Source organism: Lygodium microphyllum, chromosome 23 (genome assembly GCF_053477565.2).
Source record: "Lygodium microphyllum isolate KBCC chromosome 23, Lygodium_microphyllum_v1.1.10, whole genome shotgun sequence".
NCBI lineage: Eukaryota > Viridiplantae > Streptophyta > Polypodiopsida > Schizaeales > Lygodiaceae > Lygodium > Lygodium microphyllum.
In genome coordinates this window covers 122,370,654-122,381,987 of record NC_141157.1, presented here as the reverse complement: position 1 = coordinate 122,381,987, position 11,334 = coordinate 122,370,654, and positions in this window count along the sequence as shown.

Genomic DNA, 11,334 nt, shown 5'->3' with positions numbered 1-11,334 from the left:
AAGCTATTGATGATGATTCTTCTTATGCTCAAATCCGAAGCAAGGATAATGAACAAGTTGTCCAATTTCTTACTGTATATGTTAACCATCATCGAAATAGAGATCGACTGCATGATTATCATGTGCCTCCTAATGCCTAAGAATTCAAGGGTTTTCGGGCTACACTGCTGTAAAATGGAGGCTATGGCAGTGTGTCATGTAAAAATATTGTACCTCCTTATGCTACAGAAATTGTGTCTTTAGAAAATCTGCATGTATGTACAACCAATAGTATGGGTTGTTATAAGTCTCTTCCAGCCATGACAAAAGCTGAAAGTAAATACTTATGTCATGTAAAAAGGGTGCCGAAAACTTATGACATGAGACTGAAAATGAAGATATTTCTAGTATATTTTTTGGACTGATTATTACTGACACAGTGGCTGAAATATATGTAGCTACTCATGCAAAAAACCAGGTTGAAAATTAGCCCCAAGAAAGACACCAAGGAAAAGGGGTTTCTATTGCAAGAAAATCTATCTTGTAACATCAACAAGCTTTTATTTCATCCTTTAGAGAACCACAACAAGGAAAAGAACAAATCTTCACGCAACATCACAGTAGATATCTCCCATGGATTTAATAGAATCAACCATAATCTTCACCGTCGTCATAGAATCCATCAATAGAACAAGAAACACAAAAGAAAGATACCACTTTTGAATGGAAATAATCACATAGTATTCATCTTTATTGTCTTCATAGTTCTCTCTCTCAATCTCTCATAGATAGATACATTGTTTTTTATAGAATTGACTATATCCGACTCTCTCTCTCTCTCTCTCTCTCTCTCTTCCTCAATCAATAGTACATCATCTCTTCTCTACAATACTTCATAATCACTCATAATAATCCTTCTTAGGTCTTGGATGCACCTCCCAAGAGGCATGGGAGGTATGAAAGGGCTCCATAGCCACTATAGTGTCTCTTCATAGCTCACTACCGTCTCTGTTACTTTAGTCTGCTCTTCAGTCCTCAACAGCTGCTTCTTCCATAAAAACTTTCCCAAAGTCACAAATACATTCTACATAACACTTATAGAAGATCTACATAACATAACAGAACAGAAACAGAGCAAAGACAAAAGCCCTACAAAGGGTTATAGAAGGTCATCACAGAACATCAGAATCTCATAACTCATACTAAAACTATTCCAAACTATCAAAAACTATTCAATAAGCTTTCAAAATATTTCAACATTCATCAATCATCAATCCATGCTTCATACATGCTTCATACAAAAGAAAATCAGAACAAAACAGAAACTAAACAGAAGGTATCAGAACCAATCAAAACCTCAATAGAACCTATCAGAACATCACAAAGTTCATATTTCTATTGAGAATCATCATGAGCTTCCAAAACATGATCAATATAATCCAAAACACTCTCAAAAATTTCCAAAACAACCAATCATCACTCAAAATCCATAAAAAATCAACCATTCAGACCTAAAAAACAACAAGAAACAATCAAAAATTCAGTCTTTTTCCACTCTCAACAGTTAGGTTTAGAAAAGTTGGCAATCATGTCCAAGAGTGGAAGACAATCAGTTTCTACCACTACAAAAGCACCTATCTATAAAGTATTCATGATCACACTTTAATGTTGTAACAACTCCCCACAATTCCCTTTTTACTTGTGCAAATCTGTTTTGACGTTCATTGAGAACCTTTGCTCCAAAACGAATTGCATACCTGTTACCTTCAAGATCTTCTTGGCCAACAACCTATCCTATCCCAATGGGACTTGTATCCATAGTAAGGATGATGGGCTGACCATTTGAATAATAAGCCCTTTTGAGAATGAGAGCTGATATTAACAACTTCTTTAATTTGCGTATAGTGAGAGTATGCTCTTTACTCCAAGAGAATCTTTGGCCTTTTCTTAATAATTGATAAAGATTTTCAGCTACATGAGAAAAATGTGGTATCCATATGAGATAGAATACACATGCACCAGGAAATCTTCTCACCTCTGAAATATTTGTGCATTTTTCTTGCATTCTGATGATGGCATCTATCTTGATTGGCAAAGGTTTGCGTCCATATGGGCCACACAGATGTCTGACCACTAGGACTTCTTCAACTCCAAAGATCGATTTAGCTCCAAAAAGGGTAAGATGAACTTCTTCTAGCTTTGTCAAAATCCTATCACAATCATGAATATGGTTAACTACAAATGTCATGCAAGCACATTCATCAAGCTCCTCATTCTTTTCATAGACTTCACATCCCTTGATAGGCACATCATCAAGAAATGGAAGAGTAAGCTGTAGAATAAAGTCCCTTAAGACTTTGTGCATGGCATTCATCATATGGGCCACGGAATTTGTTGCATCTTGTGGTAGAGTACACATGCGGACCAATCCAAGAGATATCTTCATTGTGGTAATGTCTCGGCTCTCTAATGAAAGCTAAAATATGTCATATCCAGAATATAGGTCGCCCATAGAATAAATTGCTCTCCCTGCAAAAGCTTCAGCAAACTCATCAACAGTCGAACCCCATCCAACATTTTAGACTATGCCATGGTTAACATGCTGTAGATCTTGAATGAATCGTAAAGATCCACTTTTCTTGGGCATGGTAAACCATCGATTTGAGTAAGGTGGTGAAGAAGGTTCTAAAATCTTCATTCTGATCTTTTCATTTAGAAGTTCCAGTCATTTGGGCAAATGCGCCCTTGGAACGGGAATAGGCTTGAGGTTCCAAAGCACATGTGGGATCGTGAAAATGACCATAGGACTTACAATGTTTGGATTCACATAGCCTATTTCACTTGCCTGAAATGCAAAAGCTTTTCCATATTTCATTAACATTTGCATAAATGAGTGTTTTTCAGCTGGGAAAAGGAAAACATTATCTCCTATTTTGAGCTCTTTTATACTTTCAGATGTAAACTTGTGTCCAATGTTGAAAGGATCTCATAGACTTGGCTGATTTGCTACCCTATCAGCCAGCCCTTCACTTTCAGGAGGCAGTGGAATTGCCATAGGCTTGACTTTCTTATCCACCGTCTTTATTTTTTCTCCACTTATGCTTTGGCCCCATGTTTTTGGTGCGCAACCAGGGAAACTTGCCATCAATAAGCATCAGAAGAGGATGAAAATGAAAGAAAAGGCATTGCCAAGAAGAGAAGAATTCAATGGATGTTTGCAAAGTTCCTCCTTCCATTGAAGAGTTGGAGGTTCTCATTATCAAAGCCACTTTCTACAAGAAGTTCATCCCACAATGGTGGAAACATATTACCATCATGATGCAAGCTCTATGTGGTGGACCATTTCCTATTCCTGTTGAAGCAACATAAACTTGCATCTTGGTGGCGAATTGTTTGGGAAAAATTTGAAGGATAGAAACAGAGAGAATGACCATCCATGGAAGATTTGGCATTCATCGAAAAGTTTCTAGACATCATCAAGTGGAAGATTGTGAAGAAGCTTTAGGAGTCGTGGTCAGTGGAGGTTCATGAAAACAAGAAAGAAAAGAGTTGGAATTTGTTCATGGATGCTCAACAGCAAGATACGTGGGATGCTTGGTGTTCTGAAAATCTTCTGTTTGTCCAATTAGCAACCCACTGGAAGTTGGTAGACAGAGTGTTCTGTACAACATACACTATTGAAACATCAAAAGCTGGCATTATTTTAATGATGGCACAACAACGATCCTAAGAAGAATGAGTTTTGATACTTTCAAAACGAAATATCTCCCCCTCTGTAGTGGTTTGAAAGCTGAATTCATAGATGTTGAAAAGAAGGAAGTAAAAGAGATCTTGGCTGGAGAATCCTCTAGAGACTCAAGCCCTCTTTGATTCTATTCTATTAAGTACAGACCAACTGTTTCGCTAGAACGAGTCCAGAGATGTGAGAAGAGAGAAGGCAAGAATCAAAGCTGAGAACCAGCTTGCAGTAGAACCCTCCTTTGATGCCCTAAAAGAACTCTTTAAAGAAGTCCCCATGGCGACTCAAGGTCCCCTTCCTAGTCAGATTCGTCCTAGAAATATTGATGACAGGCCAGCAAATGTAGTCCCATTGCCAATTTTTAAGGGAGAGTACAATGAAGACCCTGATCTTCATGTAGTAGAATTTATGGTAGCAGGTGTGGCTAACAATGCCAGAACCCTTGAGCATTGGTTAGCGATATTCCCTGCCACTTTCAAGGGCGCAGCGTCTCAATGGTATGAAAGACAAGCAGCAGGAACTTTTGGCACATGGGACGACCTGAAGTTGGCCTTCCTCACTAAATTCAGACATGAAGGTTTTGAAGAGCGGATACGAGAGGAGTTCATGAACCTAAGTCAGTCCTGGAGAAAGAGTAGAATCTTATGTCTCATGAATGGAATCTATTATGAAGAGATGGACTAACCATCATTTGGATGAAGGTATCCAGAAAGAAGTGCTCCTCAGAGGCCTACAACCGGAAGTTTGCAAGTTTGTGGAATTAAGAAGATCAATCAATCTGCAAGCTGCAGTGGAAGGTGCAAGATTGCATGACGAAGTTGAAGCAAGGTTATCAATGACTCCAAGAAGAGAAGTCTTACCTCCTCCCATGCCAGGAATGGTATACCCACCAAATGCAGTCCTAGGGGCAGTTCCCTACCCCTATTCCCAGACACAAACAGTGCCGCAGTACAGTGCACCTAATCCACAATGGCCGCCGCAAACGACAGTGCCTCAAATGATGGTTTAATCACAACAATAGTGGCCTCATACAGTTCCTCCAATGGTGACTCAACAACAGTGGAACCCTACCAACTAGAATCAACAACCCTAAGTATCAACAGGAGCTCTGAATTAGAATCAAAATAGAGGACCTCCTAGATCAACCCAACCCATGTATGTAGTAATTACAAAAGCTTCCCAAAACCCTATTATAAGTACTCCAGGAGGTGAAAATTTGAAGGACTACCTGTCCAACTTAGTTACAAGTATCAAGAAAGAACTTATAGATGTGATTATAGAGCAGCTACAGATGCTAAAGGTGAATACTGCCAATATATCCACTCATGTGGGAGGTGGGAGAGATGCGATGTGTTCTAATACATGGTGCGAAAAGTGCCATCAACGGGACATTTAGCCACTGAATGTACCCAAAAACCAACTATTCCTGGAGCCTTTTGTTCATACTATTTGAGGAAGAACTATACAAAGGATATCTGCTCTCTGAAAGAGATGCACGAATAAAGACAAAAAGATGAAAACACAAGATTCAACTTGCTAGAATCCAAAATGACAACGCAGGACATTGGACCAAAGCCTACGGAGTTTGGTCCTAATTTTGGTCCAAGGAGGTCTCTCTCTCAAAGTTACAGAGAACGACAGTCTGGTGGTGGCCAGAGATCATAAGTGGAGTGTTACAAATGTGGAGAAAGGGTCATATCTCACCAAATTTTCCAAACCCTAGAAGATCTGTGGATTACAAGCCCTTATGCAGTCGATGCAAAGGAGAAGGTCATATTGCAAAAGATTGTCCAAGTCCAGCCCCTGTAAAAATCTACTTTTGATACCCAACAAAAGATCTAAGAACCTGCTTGCAATTTGGTGGAATTGGAAGTGGCCGCAATAACGCGAGAAAAGAAAGGAGAACCCGTAGTTCCAAAAGAGAATGTTTCTTCTGCAAAGACGGTGAAATTCAACCTCCCTTGCAAAAAATAGAATAATATAATCCAAAATAAGGAAGTATAGAGTATCACAGAGCCATAGAGAGCTACAGAGACAGTTGTAGAGATAGGACCCGAGATCCAAGAAATAGAGGATACAAAAGTACCTCTTCATGAAGAAGAAGCACAGATATTGCCACTCCTAGAAGAAAAAGGAAAGATAAAATTGGGTGTGGCCCCATTTCCTATTTGATTGGAAAAGCATGTGGATCCTATCAAAGAGTATGATTTGGCCAAAGACCTAGACACCTTTAAACCAAACCTAACATTCCGGCAATTGTTGATGCTGTCTGCCAGTTGCCAAAAGAGATTTAAAAGCATCTTGACAAGAAGATGCGGCCTAAGGATTGCTTCCCAACAACAACAAATTCCAACATAGCCTCAGAACCTGCGAAGGAAGTAGATGTGGCTAATGCCTTCCTAGATCGTGGAAACCCAAAGACTAGTGTATGGATAGAAGGATGCTTTATTTCATATGCAGTGATTGATGGAGGCTCATCACTAAACATAATGATGGATGTGACAATGAAGGATCTAGGTTTGCAAGGAATGCAACCTACCCAGTGGCTTATTAGGTTGGCAGACCAAAGCAGAATCAAACCATTAGGTATTCTCCCACATGTAAAAATAATTCTAGTAGGAAGAGACTATTGGCTGATATATTTGGTAGTCAAACCAAATTCTTATGGGACCTCATACCCTGTGCTATTGGGAAGACCTTGGCTTTTTGAAGCAAGAGCCAAGACAGACTGGTTGCAAGGCACCCTAATCCTAGGCAGAGGACCCAAGAAAGTGGTGTTGAAATTGTATGGATCGCAAAAAGGCAATGGATCCACATCCATCAAAGTCATAACAGACTCCTCCACTGAAATAATAGATGGCACCTCAAGAGACAAAGAGGTTGTTCAACAGATCTTTCCCAAGAAAACAGAGGCACAGTCCCTAATAGTGGGCACTATAAGGCAACTACCAAGAGAAGAAAAGTCTTTTTCCATGGGAGAATATGGCAGTCGCAGAGTTAGAAGCAAAGAGAGAGCTAGAGACAGAGGCAGAAGCAGACATAGAGGTGGAGGACCTATTATTCTCCTATAGAGCCTCTACAGAAGCAGAGACAGAGCCTCCAGAGGAAGAGGATGAAAATGATGAGGAAGAAAACAAAATAGGTTATGAAAGTGCAGATGAAGAAGTTCCTTTGGTAGCGGACGATCTTGTTGATGTCCCTATAGAGACCTCAGAGGCCGAAGATCTCGGGGATTTGGATGGAATGACCATGGTTCCATTTGGGTTGACCAATATGCAAAATCTGCATAAGAAATGGATCAAAGATATAAAAATTAAGTTCACTAGTGGCTTCTATCGCCTTGACCTTTTATGATGGAGAAAAGATGATGATGATGCCCCTTGTTAATAGAAGCTAGAGCCATCAGAGCCGCAGCTTATAGAAGGTCCATGCTATGTGATATTCCTAGCCGCATCCTCTGAAGATGAATCCCTAAGTCCAAAAAAAAATCACCACTCACACAGAAACAAACAAAGCTCTGATACCCTTCTAGCAATCTCACCAGACAAATGAGTCAATCATTCATGTGGAGGACACTAGTTCTAGTGGAATATCATACGATGACACTAATCCCTTGAAGGATTCAGACCTCTATCCAGAAGCAATCAGTGGGACATTTATCCACGAAAAGTGGAAGATGAAAGGCAAGTGACGTTCTTGGATACTGATGGTACTGAACATCACCTAAAAGTGGGTCTCAATCTTCCAGAAGAAGAACTAGTGGTCCGGTGAGACCTATTAAAGGAGAACTTAGATGTGTTTGCTTGGTCATACAAAGACCTAAGGGTATTGACCCTATAGTTTGTCAACACCACATCGATCTAGAGCCTTATGCCAAACCTGTAAGGCAAAGACAATAGCATATGAATCCTAATTATTCTGCTCTGGTGAAGGCTGAATTATTGAAGCTTCTTGAAGTCGAGTTCATTTATCCTATGGCTAACAGTGAATGGGTGTCGCCCATTGTGGTTGTACCCAAGAAGAATGGGAAACTTTGAATATGTGTGGACTTTCGAAAGCTCAACTCGAAGACAAAGAAGAATCACTTCCCTATCCCTTTCACAGACCAATTGTTGGACACAGTGGCAGGCCATGAGCTCTATTCCCTTTTGGATGGATTCAGCGGATATAACCAAGTCCAAATCACAGAGGAGGACCAATCCAAAACAACCTTCACAACAGAATGGGGAACTTATGCTTACAGAGTGATGCCGATTGGGCTCTATAATGCTCCTGCCACCTTCCAAAAAGTAATGATGGCTGCCTTCTAGAATCATCTACATGATTTCATTGAGGTGTATCTTGATGATTTTTGTGTCTATAGCCTAATCCATGAGCATTGGGGACACCTAGAGCAATGTTTTGACCGATGCCAAGAGTATGGAATGTCTCTCAACCCCGGCAAATGTGTCTTTTGCATCTCATCAGGAGTTCTTCTAGGCCATATTTTCTATGCGCAAGGGATTGCAACAGATCCAGCAAAGATTGAGAAGGTTGCCGCCTTGACAACACCAACAAACCTCAAGCAACTGAGAGGAATTCTTGGCCATCTGGGCTACTATAGAAGATTTATTCCAGATTTTGCAACTAAGGCAGCCCCTCTGCACAAGCTCCCAAGAAAATATGCGGATTTCCTTTGGACTGACGATTGCGAAGAAGCCTTTAATACCCTAAAATAGTGCCTCACCCAAGCACCTATCTTGCAACCTCCTGACTAGACGAAGGAGTTCCATGTGCACACATATGAATCAGTTGAAGGGCTAGGTGTTGTCTTATATCAAAAGGGCCCCTCTAAATTACATCAACCAATCTATTATGCAAGTTGGAAAGTAATTGACCGCGAGAGGAACTACATGACAGAGCTTGAGTGCTTAGCAATGGTGTTTGCACTGGAGAAGTTTCAACACTATCTACTATCGATGCATTTCAGGTTCTACGTGGATCATGAAGCCTTGTCCTTCGTGATGAACAAAGTAGATATCAAAGGAAGACTAATGAGATGGTTGCTCCTATTCTAGGAGTTTGATTTTGAAGTGGTCACTAAGCCCGATCGTTCCCATGTCCTAGCCAATCATCTGTTACACAGATCCCTCAAACTGAAGAAGAGGAACATGATGATCCAGACCTTCCTAATGCTTCCTTGTTTCTAGTCGAAATAGTTACTCCCTGGTATGCAGACATAGCCAACCTCCTCGCAACTCAACCGTATCCTCGTGACATCTCAAGCTATGAGAAGAAGAAGCTTCTATTAGAATCATCCCCTTACACCTTGTTAGGCGGTGCACTGTACAAGAAAGCCAAAGATGAAGAGTTGCAAAGATGTGTTGCAGGAGACGAGATTGGGATTATTCTTAAGGCCTGTCATGATGAGCCATGTGGTGGACACTTTGTAGGAGTAGCAACAGCCAAAAAGGCTCTGCTCGTCGTAGGATACTGGTGGCCAACCCTCCACAAGGATGTCTATGACTATTGCAGAGATGAGATGCTTGTCAGTGAATGGGGAAACCCACCAAAACAAGTGCCATGCCATTGCAACATATTCTTCTCCTAAAGCCATTCGAGAAGTGGGGGATTGATTTTGTGGGTCCCATTGATCTTCCCACTGAACGGAAGCAGAACAGATACATCTAGCATGTACGAATTATGTCACAAAGTGGTGTAAAGCTAAAGAAGCGGGACGATGGTAATAGCATAGTCCTATTCATGTAAGGGAATATTATCACCCATTTGGTAGTCCCCTCGAGTTGGTTAGTGACAGAGGTACTCATTTCCTTAACAAGATCATGGAAGAGTTGACGGAACTGTATAAGATTTGCCATCACAAGTCCACCCCCTATTACCTCAAAGCTAACGGCCAAGTTGAATTCACCAATCGCATCCTTTGCTCAATCGTGACAAGGATGATTGCTGCACATCGTCGGATTGGGATGATCGACTTATAGAGGCCCTCTGGGCATACAGAACCTCTTATAAGGCAACTACAGGACAAACTCCTTTCCAATTGGTGTATGGTACAGAAGCTGTCATTCCTGTTGAGCTGGAGTTGCCCTCTTTGACAGTGGCAGTTAAAGAACGCCTAGGAGATGATGACCCCCTCCAGCGCCACCTGCTACATTTGGAATGTTTGGATGTGATTTGGCGGATGGCCCTACAGTGCATGGAAACCACTCAAGCACGACGCAAGGCCTATCATGGCACCTTCATCAAGCACAAGGAGTTCAAAGAAGGTGATCTTGTCCTGGCCTATGATTCGTGATTTGGGAAGTTTCCTAGCAAGCTTCAACAACGTTGCATGGGTCCCTATAAGATACTTGCTGTCAATCCTAATGGCTCTATCTAAGTGTAGGCCGTTGACACCTCTGATGATCCCTTTCTGATCAATGGCTATCGCCTGAAGAAATACTTCCCTCCTTGGGGATCCTAACAATCACAATCGATGCACCCTTTCCCTTGTGGACATCGCACTGTCCTTCTCCTTGTGCTTCTAATAGCCCTTATGATCTTCCTCATGAGGCGGTCTCATTCTGCTAGCCCCTCCCAAACACCTCCCATCCTTACTTTGTTCTCCTCTTGTCTGATCTAGTAGTGGTAATGTGGATGGTCTTGTCACATGGTATTCCTACCATATTCTTTATTAAAAGGAAAAAATAATTAAAAAAACAAAAAATAAACAAATTTTTATGGGAGAAAAGGAAGCAATTCCCTGTCATAGTAGGCCTCATTCCAAGAAAAGGTGGCAAACACCCTTGGGCGGGAAGCTGGCTATGGAAAAGGTGGTAACACCTAACAGTCTAGAAAGTTGATCCATCAATTGACATCTCCAGGATCCAATTCGGAAGCCACCTCCCTTGGTATGCTGTGTCCAATGCCTCTCTGTAGAGTGTCTGATGGTCTTCTAGCAGATGACATGTTCTATATTCGATACACAGTTTCGATCTATTGGATACCTCCCTGGGTATGCCTCTTCATCAACAAACGAAGCGATCTTCATCGACAACCCCCTAAGTGATGTGAGTTTTCATCCTAACCGGATGGGGATGTGAGTATGGTCTGCCCTTTGTATCTATTAGTGAGTGTCAGACAGAGGGTGGGGTGAGTGACCAGTTCTTTCCCTTCAATTCAATTGAGAGGTGCGATGTGTGAATGGAGTGTTGCATGCACGGGTTGGGCCTCTCACTGCATAAAGCATGATTTGTTCCTGTGCACTGCACTATCAGGCTGGTGGGATGCACGAATGCACCATCAAATGCACACAAGACATACAACCTTTGGACAAGTGAACGCGAGGATTACATTAATGGGTTTTAGGAATGGGCTGCCCTCTATATCTTTCAATAGAGTGTGAGACAGAGGGTGGGCTGAGTGTGATTGGTGTTTCTCCTCAATCAATTCCGAGAGATGAGATTGAGGGACGTTACAACAATTGGAGTCAGGTACGTTTCTGTTTTCCTCTGCACACACAGGACGGGTCTTTGCCACCATCACAAGCCATGCCACCCTATTCTGTATACTATATGATAAGACTCCCTAGCCTTCCTGCTTACACCTATGCCAGATGGGTGGAACGCACGAATGCA